Source organism: Temnothorax nylanderi, unplaced genomic scaffold (genome assembly GCF_030848795.1).
Source record: "Temnothorax nylanderi isolate EJ_2023f unplaced genomic scaffold, tnyl_v1.0 TNYL_tig0036_pilon, whole genome shotgun sequence".
In the NCBI taxonomy this organism is placed as follows: domain Eukaryota; kingdom Metazoa; phylum Arthropoda; class Insecta; order Hymenoptera; family Formicidae; genus Temnothorax; species Temnothorax nylanderi.
The window spans coordinates 657,254-668,607 of record NW_027249098.1 but is presented as its reverse complement, the minus strand read 5'-3'; the positions used below and the strand labels follow the sequence as shown (position 1 = coordinate 668,607).

General features: G+C 32.6%; 1 long non-coding RNA gene across 1 annotated transcript; it reads right to left on the bottom strand.

Annotated features, from left to right (window-relative positions):
• Positions 1–1,965: 1,965 nt before the first annotated feature.
• LOC139771190 (uncharacterized) lies at positions 1,966–10,938 on the bottom strand. The gene is made up of 9 exons (XR_011717884.1): positions 10,866–10,938; positions 10,383–10,459; positions 9,875–9,934; positions 9,435–9,522; positions 8,198–8,322; positions 7,891–7,934; positions 4,347–4,403; positions 3,299–4,174; positions 1,966–3,020 (listed from the first exon to the last, which is right to left on the bottom strand). It is a non-coding gene; the product is annotated as an uncharacterized lncRNA (long non-coding RNA).
• Between the last annotated feature and the right edge of the window lie 416 nt (positions 10,939–11,354).

Sequence of the window (11,354 nt, the reverse complement as noted above, 5' to 3'; positions counted from 1 at the left end):
TTTGAGTATCCGCATATTTTTTATTACATTCATGGATGTGCGACAAAGAAGAACTTTAAATCTTTTTGATAAAAAAAAAGTAATAAAAATTAAAATTTATTAATTAAAATGTCTCCATGTATTTTATTATAGACATAGTATCTAAACTAATTAATTTAAAAATTAATATCTATGATTTAATGTCAGCTGACTCCCATGTATCTGGAAATGGTCTCTAAAAAGAGACCAAAAATTAAAAAGAGAAATATACACGTTTGTAATTACATTCTTAAGAATGATTCAAATATATCGACAAAATGTGCAAACTGATTCTTGATTTGAATTAATTTTCTTAATGTCTAAATTTATCGTTCTATCCATGCATATGTTACTTTTAATAAGTTTCATTATTGCAAAAATAATATTAATACTGCTGTTAACGAGAAAACATTTAATGAGAAGAATCTTCTCAAAATACAATAATTAATTCGTCGATTATAAAACATAATAGTCGTTATGGACTCATTGCCAAAACTACTGCTTCCGGAAACCGTCAGGAAAAAGCGGGCTTAATTTCGCCCCTGCAACGAAAGCCCCCAATTTTCAACGAGGCACCTAACTAGGCGTCGTGAATAGATCCCACAAAAACCGACAAGAAATAACTCTTCACGATAAAAATCATTTTGACTCTACGCTGATACGAACCACGCATTTGCTGGCGTTCACCTAACGCGAGAGACAGCGATAGGGCCTCATCGCCGAGACAGCGATCGTGACCAGGAATGTGGTAAAAACGCGATATTCGCAATAGCATTTCACAAATATTTACCGAAAGAAATTTAGGAAATTAATTTAAAACTATAAATTAGTTTCCTAAATTTAGAACTAAATTAATTTTAGAACTAAGTCGTTTTGTTTCGAATTTTTTATTTCTAACTAGCAATAATGCCTGACTCTCGGAACTATTTTCTCGAACAACATTCGCGATTCTGTAAAATATACAAGTCAAATCTCACGAGTGAGAAGTTAATATTCGATCACTAGCTTAGTATGAAATCTTTATATTTTTATTTTAAAAATTTCTTGAATTTATTAACGGAAAGAGATTTTTTGGTATATTAAAAGTTAAAACCTCGGAAAAAAAATGAAAGAATATAAAATAAGAAATTTCAAACGAAAATGTATATTAATATAGTTTTAATTTAAGAAATTTTATGTTATACGCATTTTCGATTTCGTGTAATCCAGTTTACACAAGTTAGGTATATACAATTTCATTACATATATTATACATATACAATTTTATACAATTAACAATATTTGCGACAGAATAAATATATATTTCGTACATAACTCTTAACGTTATATTAATACATTTTTACACAAATATATTTAAATTTCTTAAAATTATAAAAAAGTTAATTTTTGTTTATTGTTAAATTATACCCTCCCGCTTTATCCCTACCTGCCCGTATGTTTATTTATTTTTACCTAAACTTACAATTATTAATAAAGTTTCTTTCTATTGTCGAAAATCACACCCCCATATTCCTACCTACTCGTGTCCTTACTTATTTGTTTTCCTACCTACCCGATTTTTATCTAATTTTTATCCGTATTCCTACCTACCCTTATCTTTATCTAGTATACCTATAATTACGCTTGCGGTTACCCGCAAAAAGCGTGCGCGAATTTGGTTTTAAATTGAGATTGTTTAGAAGTTTTATTAGGAGTTTACGCGGGATAGAGATTTAATTAGATAAAATAGAGACGACATTTTTTCCGTCTAATTATGTGCACTGAAAAAAATTTATTATTTGCAAGAAAATAGATTTCTTTGAATTTAATTTCCTTAATTCAAAGAAGTATATTAGATAGATTCGAGAAAATGTTTTAAACTCAGAAAAATGTTTTTATAAATCTACCTAATAATTCTTTGAATTAAGGAAACTAAATTCAAAGAAATCTATTTTCTTACAAATAATAAATTCTTTTTTTCAATGTGGAATTGCACGTATACAAAAAAAAACTTTATAGGGTTACCGTTATGTATTTTTTAAACTTTGATTGGTGTTGCACACCAACCTACCTAGTACGATCCTCTTCGTCTTCTTTCTTCTAGCCAGAATGGACTCACCTTTTGTAGCATCTGGCTGTATCTTGGCTTTATACAGAAATCGACAACAAGGAGAAATACTCCTTTTGCTGCCGGCTAATCATCGCCGGCAATGAGCGTAAGATTTTACGCTTTTGTATGATGCGCGAAACACGAACGCGTCGCGAAGGGGCCATCACATTAATTAAATCAATAAAATACGAAATTAACAATTAACAATAATAATAATAATAATATTAGTATACAAATATTAATTGTGCATTTATACTTTATGCGCGTTTGTTCATATTAAAATATGAGTAATCCAGTAATTAAAAAACGTATCCGATTGGAAACAATTTGAAAGAAACTTCTATGTCGACTTGCGTTTCGATTCAAAGAAATTCTATCCATGATTATGAAATTTATGTTTAACTTTCAAATATAAACTTTACATAAACAATGAAACTGTAATTTAAAAATAAATAAATAAAAATTACTAGACACGCGCCATTCGTTAGAATCTAAGGCCCATATGCGTATTTTCATCGATTCGAACGGTTTGTTGCTGAATTCTCATCTCAAAAGCATGCAGAGATGAGAAATTCAGATGAATGACACAAGATCCGAAAGGGATAATAAATTTCCCACACAATTAGAATTAATAAAAATATCTCTTTGTACTTTGCATATTATTAAAATTATTTTTCATACAATACATTAATTTAAAATTAATTTTAAACGAAGTAAAACCGATTGATTCTAAAATAATTACTTAAGTAATTAACTTAAAAAAATCTTGTATTTTATAACAATAAATATGTTGGATCTCACGTCATATTATTACTTTAACTGGTAAAATCCAGTTATCAATTAGATATGTTTATCACTCACCGACCCCGATGCGCAAAAGCGGAATTATATCTGCCACGTAGCTACGTTGATTCTGTAATAAACAAATACAAAATTCATATTAAAACAGTGTTCAAAAAACCTAATGTTTTGAAACATAATTCTTATGCGCATTGAACGTTTATTCATTATTCAATTAAATATTTATTTAAATACTTATATATATTTTTTCCGAAAATAATCTTTACAAGAATCAATTTTTATAAAATACTACTTTTCTTCTAACTATTATTTCTAAATCACGGGGAAATAAAACGACTCGAGAATAAACAGAAAAAATTATTTTTATACAAAATAAAAAATAATATTTACCGCAAAGTTGTTCCGCTGACGCCCGATACCTCTCCCAGGCCCCCTCCTCCTCTCAGACTGTCCTCTCGGGTTGTCAGCTCCCTCGATGCCCGACACAACTCCACCGGCACCATGCGTAAACGCGGATAACAGTAATGGCGCGATAATTAATACATCACTCCCGAAAACGTCAAGTAACGCCCGATTTTGTCCGTGGAAAAATCGTCCGCGATAACCACGTTATCTCGACGCGTTCAGAGCCGGACAACTGATTCGATTTGCCCGATTAAGGACTTAGCCCCGCGTGGCCAGTTGAATAGTGTTCGACAGAGAGAAGAGAGATCCTCGAAAAGTAGAAAGCGAGCTCTCTACAATGAGGATCATCTCCCCTCGCCACCGACACGTCTGGTAGCCACCCTTCCACGCACAGTGAAGTCAAATGATCTGGGCAGTTCTTGTTATGCGATCCCGGCACCTTTCCGCTCAAGGACCACGCACGAGACAGCCGTCACGTCTGAGAACGTGGAAATTGACGCAGTTATATGCTAATTATTAAAAACCGATATTTTACGCGACGATCCCGAAACGCGAATTAACGCCCGATTATTTCCGCGATAACCGCGTTATCTCGACGCGTTCAGAGCCGGACAACTGACTCGATTTGCCCGATTAAGGACTTAGCCCCGCGTGGCCAGTTGAATAGTGTTCGACAGAGAGAAGAGAGATCCTCGAAAAGTAGAAAGCGAGCTCTCTACAATGAGGATCATCTCCCCTCGCCACCGACACGTCTGGTAGCCACCCTTCCACGCACAGTGAAGTCAAATGATCTGGGCAGTTCTTGTTATGCGATCCCGGCACCTTTCCGCTCAAGGACCACGCACGAGACAGCCGTCACGTCTGAGAACGTGGAAATTGACGCGGTTATATGCTAATTATTAAAATCGCGCAACGGAATTCCGGATAATCCGACGTTTTCAAACGGCACTCCCGAAAATGCGACGATTTTATTTGTCATATTCGAAAATGTAACAATTTCGAGCGGCACTCCCGAAAATGCGACGCAACGAACCGTTTATACAATCGGCGGCGATTGTGTTTAGTTGTACTTCGGTAAAAGCGGAACAGCCTGTAAAAGATAAGATTACGTCTACGTTTAGGTCGGTACTCTACTTTGAAATAGATAGGGATACAAGTATGCGAGAATAGAAATATGCGAGAATAATGCTATAGTTGAAAGGGTTATAGAAAACGGATGAAGTACGCGTCGCGTGTGATTAATTTCGAGAGTATCGTACAAGGTATGACAAAGCCGCACGATCATTATATCTAGTGATTACTTGTAATCACGTTTAATTGTAATTAATATTTTGTTTGTTTTAGGAAACATATGTGAGTGCCATGAAAAAAATAGCAATGCGGAAAGAAAAAAAAAGCCGAAGCCGAGGAAGCAGCCAGATGTAACAGATCGCGAGGTGAGCATTTCATAATCTATTTTATTAATTGTTACTAGAAATAATTATTCATTTGCGCAGTAGTATATCGTTTTCAGATCACTGTATAATGTAATAGTGTATTGAAAATTTAATACATTGTCTAATAAATAAAATATTTTTAGATTGTATTTTGAGACTTTTTAAATATTTAATAAATTATTTATGACATGATTAATATTAACAAATATACAGGGTATCCTATTGTAATCGATCACTCCCAAAAACTGTTTTATTTGTGATTCTAGAAGGAAATGCTTCAGACGAAAGTTGTTTGGTTTGAAGGAAGTCATATGATTCCAATGTGAGTCGTGTCATACACGTTAGGTATCTTCAAGAAATTTTATGGGGGTGGAATGAGAGAATATGCGGCAGTAGAAAGATGTCAGGATAAATATATAAAATGGTCGTTAGATTGGAATACACCGGGATATATAGTTAGGGAAGAAACAAAAACGAAGATACTGCGAATAGAGTCAGGGAAAAGAGCGGTAAAATTTGAGGAAAAGATCAGGGAAAGCATATCTAACAGAATATTTAAAGAATATATGATTGAAATAGAAAAGACCACGCAAAATAAGACCAGATGGGAGATAGACGGAGAAATGTACTTTCGTAGGAACGGTATGTCCGGGAAGGAAATAAAAAGAATAAGAGAAGGAGGAGATGTTACAGTTAGGTTAATCGAAAGAGATATAGAAATTCAGAAACAGATACAATTTAATAGAATACAAGAGTCTAGATTTGGGAAAAGATATAAAGAACTTTATTCAATAGAGATACCAGAGTATTTAAGAAAACCAGAAAAGAGAAGGACCATCAGAAAATTATAGCGAGGTTTAGATGCGGGAACAAAGAGCTAAGTAGTAATTTTTGGCGGGATCAGGAGGAAATACTTTGTAGAATATGCCAAAAGGAAGTTGAGACAATAGAGCATCTATCAAAGAGATGTAGGGAAGAGATATAAGAAGTAACATGAGCATGGTGCAATTACTGACGGGGAAGGGAAAAGGAATTAGCTGGATGAAAAAGATTATTAAAATAAGAACAGAAAATAGAACTAAAGACCAAAGAGCGTTTTAGAGTAAAAACCATATTAGGGAAGAAAAGAACAGGCGTAGTAACAGGCGTTAAAGTACGTATAATCTTTATATAATTCTGTGCATTCGCAGCGTCTTTTTTGTTTTTTTGTTAAATGCGGACTGTGATAGCGATATGGCATTATTGTAAAATTGTATTGTAATACCCTCTTTCACACACACACACAATGCCGAAAGGCAAGAAATAAACAGTTTATCTATCTTCAAGAAATTTTAAAAGAGATTAATTTTTTAAATGGGACTTAATTTTTTTCTTGAGATAAAAGTTATAGATCTCGTTGAGACGTTTTTACAACACTGTAATAAAACTCTCTTTTGTTAAGAATTTCCTGAGATATTTTAAATTTTGTCATATTTTTAATATAAAATATGAAATATCTCGTAAAGTATTAATTTACTTTTCAATGACTTTACCTTGATACTTTAATACGTAGAATAATGAAAGAAACCGATTGTTGCAAAAAAAAAGAACAGAAAAAATTATTCTAAAAATTTCGATTGCATTTTGTAAAAGCATTCAATTGTGTAAAATTGCAAATGTAAAAATTAATTTTATTGCTCGCTTTCTTTCATTATTTTATGTACAAAAGTGTCCAGGTAAAGTCATCAAAAAGAAAATATTTTACAAGATATTTCATATTTTATATTAAAAATATGACAAAATTTAAAATATCTCAGAAAATTCTTAACGAAAAAGAGCTTTATTATAGTGTAGAAAACGTCTTGGCGAAAGCTAAAAGAATATGCAATAAAAAATAGGGGGTCCATTTTAAAAAATTTAAAGTGATCCTGACTTGACCTAAAGTCAAACTGATAAGGCCAATAAATAGATCTTTTTAAGCCTTGCAACTTTTGTCTGAAACTTTTCTTTCTATTTTTCTCTATTTTTTAGATAATTAGGCTTCTTAATTTAAATGCCCCACCCTGTATATTGTATATATAAATTTATAATTTTAAATATATTTATTGACAGGGAAATTTTAATATGAACAATGATAATTATATTTGAAAAATTCCTTTGTTCCACGACAAATTATTTGTAAGATCTCACATTATATTATTTAGTTTTATTTGTTATAACCAGTTTTCCAATTATTAGATGGATAAGCTATAAAATATTATGTATAAATTGGTGCTTTGTAAAAATTGTTTTAATTATATATAATATTGTTATATATATATATATGTATATATTGTATATGTATATATTTATATAATAAATGCAATACACTGTGTTACTAAAATATATTTTTTGTTATTCTATGACAATACTTCTATTTTTTATAATATATATACATGTACATATTCGAAAAAATATTTATGGATATACGTACTACATATATATATATTGCTTGCTTGCACCAATTTATAAAATATTTAAACTCGGACAAATATTTGGGGGAGGGATTAAAGGAAACAAAGGCCTAACTCATTTAATAACTTATCCCTATCTAAAGACAATTTTTTATTTTTATTTTGCATATACGTATAAATATCCTGTACTAATTCTTTTTGCGAAAAAGAAATCTGAAGAAAAACTTTATATTTTTAAAATATCAATATTTTGTTCTCAATACGACTATTTTTTCTTATCTTCATATTTTAGCAACTTTAGTGCAACCAAGAATTAAGTGTTTCTATAATTGTTTCTTATATCTATGAAACTATTTATCTGTATTAAGATAAATCTGTATAGATCTATACAACTATATAGATATAAGTATTTTTTTATTTTTATTATCTAAGTTAATTTCTATTTATCGTATCCTCTGTGTACCTATGCGAGTGTAGCCTCGAGCATATTAGCACACCAAATTAATAAATAACGCAAAATGAGATAAAATATCTATCATAATTCTTTATAGCTCATCCATTCTAAGATAACGGATCCATGAGGTTCTATATTTATTTTTAACATAATTATAATGATACGTAAATATATTGTATAATACGTAAATATATATCTCATTCAATTTTCAGATCCGTTACCTCATTAATATGTATAATGCTTTTTGTCACTCACCGATCAACAGTGGAGTTGTCAGACACGTATCAACTACGATGATTCTGTAATGTACAAATATAAGATTCAAATTAAAATGGCGTTCAAAATAATCAATAATTCAAAAGATAATTCTTACATGTATAGAATTTCTTAATGACTTTTTATTAAATATCTAAAAATAATTATACATTTTTCAAAAAGGATCTGCATAAGAATAAATTTTTATAATTTCGTATTAATTTTTTTCTGTAAATATTATTTTTAAATCATCAAAATAAAATACTTAATCGAAAATTTTACGCAAGTAATAAGCAATAATGCTTACCGCAAAATTGCTCCAACGGCGCCCGATACCTTTCCTAGGCCTTCTCATCCTCCTCGCGGATTCTTCCATTTAAATCCTTTCTTTTATTCACATCACATAACTGAGGAGTTATATACAAGATTGATCTGTAACATGCGAAAATATTCAAATAAAAATAATGCTTCTATTTTACTATATATCTATAAACATATTCGAAAAATATTTATAGATATACATAAATACATATTGCTTGCTTGCACCAATTTATAAAATATTTAAAAGAAAACACATGCCTAAAATAAAAATGGAAGAATAACTTTTGCACACAAATAAGTACCATTTTATTTGTAATTTTAACAAATATTTAATAAAAGAATAACGTCTTAATAAAAATGCTTTTTTAGATATCAACTATATAGATTTTATTATCAAATTGTATAATCAAATTGTATAAAATTTTGATTAAAAAATCTAATCCTGATATAATTTGAACTATTATAAATTTTAATTATTTAGAAATTTAATTATTTATATTATCTATATATTAATGAGCAATATTTTATATATATCTGCTAATATTAATCAAATCATAAATAATTTATTAAACACACTTAAAAAATCTTAAAATATAATCTAAAATATTTTAAACAATAAGTAAGTGCAATAAATTAGTGGATACGACCGTATCAGATATACACACAGAAAAATAATCATTCTACAGCCAAGAAAAGCACTTACTTATTTTATTTTTTCTTTTAAGTAAGTTTTCTTTTAACCAAAAATATTTTCTTACTAATAGTTTTCAAATATCTTGACACAAGTCAAGAATATTGTTTTGAGTAAATGTAATTCTTACAATAATTTTATAATAGATTTGCGGATATACAAGCTGACCATTTACTTAATCCGCAAATCTACCATAAATAAGTCATTGTAAGAATTATATTTACTCAAAACAATATTCTTGACTTGTGTGTCAAGATATTTAAAAATTATTAGTAAAAAAATATTTTTGGTTGAAAGAAAACTTACTTAAAAGAAGTAAAATAAAATAAATAAAGTGCTTTTCTTGGCCGTAGAATGATTATTTTTCTGTGTGTACAATCAAATTACGAAAAAGTCGTTAAAATATTGTATTTATTAGACAATAATGTATTAAATATTCAACTATCACATTATACGGTGAAAACGATATATTGCGCAAATGAATAATTATTTCCATCGGTAACAATTAAGAAATAGATTATGAAATGCTCACCTCATCTGTCACACCTGGCCGCCTCATCGGCTTCTCCTTGTTTCATCTTTCTCCGTTACTGTTTCTTCGTAGCACTCATATCTGTTTCCTAAAACAAACAAAATATTGATTACAATTAAACGCAATTACAAGCAATCACTAGAATACAATGATCGTGTGGCTTTATCATACTTTGTTACAGTTATGGCACGTTTGATATCAACGATATTTCACAAAAATGCAACGTATCTAAGATGACGGTAAAAAGTTTCTCGCGCGATCACGTAAAAAGCAACGCGACGTCACTACATTCATACTTAATTCATGCGATAGATCTTCCCGAACAAGGCTTTCGAAAAATGCGTCCGAACGAATTATTAATATTCGAGCGTCGAATCTATACTTCGCGATAGGTACCGTAGTAAATATATTAAATGCAAAGTTAATACATGTATACTCACCAATTAAGTAAGTTGCGACGCCAGTCGTTCCTCAGCCGATCGTCCCATGTCCGTCGCGTTCTGGAAAAGGAAGAAGAACGTATTAACGTAATTGACATGGCGAAGGTGCTTCGTCTCGCACGATCAACTTCTCGCGTTAAAAGCGACGCGGCGCGGCGCGACGGCGGCGGGCGACGTCACTACGCATCTCGCTCTGGACTTCGCGATTATGCATTTGTCGTACTTCGAATAGGATATACTATGTCCGCCTATTACTACGATTATTATTTTGCATTCGAGCGAATAGGCGTATCAATCTTGGCAGACATCCGCGATTTCGCGACATTAGAAAATACGATCGTTACACACCACTCTCGCGCGACTGCCCGCGCGACACACCATCGGCCGAACAAGCGCCACGAAACACGTATTTTCCAGAATTATTAAGACCCGAGCGCCGAATCTCCATACCACGCGACAGATACCGCAATAAATATTAAACGAAAATATTAATACATGTTATACTCACCAATTAAATAAGTCGCGACGCCAGTCGTTCCGCAGCCGATCCGTCCCGTGTCCGCCGGCCGCCCGGTCCGCCGCGCTCTGAAAAGGGAAGGAAAACGTCATCAAGATGGCGGAGGCGTTTCGTTTCCCGCGCGGACAACTTCTCGCGCCAAGAGCGCCACTGCGTCGCTACGCGTCGCGCTCTCAACTCCGCGATCATGATTTTTCCGACTTCGAAAGTCAAATACTATATAAGCTCACCTATTATTACGATCGTTATTTTGCAGCGAATAGATGTACTAATATTTTTAACAGATCATATCCGCGATATTCGCGACACTGGAAAATGCAATCGTCACTTGCCCGCTCGACGTGCCTCCGACCGAACAAGTATCGCGAAATGTGTATTTTCCCAAATCATTATAATACCCGAACGTTAAATCGATACTACGCGATAGATACCGCAGTAAATAATGCATGCAAGATTAATGAAAGTTACTCTTACCTTAATTAAATGAGTCGCGACGCCACTCGTCCCGGAGCCGATCCGTACCGTGTCCGCCCGCCGCCGTGTAGCCTGCAGCCGTGTTCTGGAAATGATTGAAATGAACGCAGGAGAACGTCATCAATATGGCGGAAGCACTTCGTCTCCCGCGCGGTCAACTTCACGTTCGATAAGGGGTCCGTTCCGTTTCACGCATATGCGCGCATTTATCTATAGCATACGGAACGGACCCAAGAGCGGCATCGCTACGCGTCCCGTTCTTATATTCGCGTTCATGCATTTTTCTTATTCTAGCAATAAATGCTGTACTCTTGTCTTATATAGCGGTCGCTCTTCCGCATTAGGCCGGTTCTACAATCAGTCGTATGTCGAAGTCGGATGTCGGAACGTAATCGATGGTCCAATGAGAAAAATTCGTTTTCGAAAAAGAAGTTCTCTCATTGGACTATCGGCTGCGTTCCAACTACAACTACGACATACGACTTATTG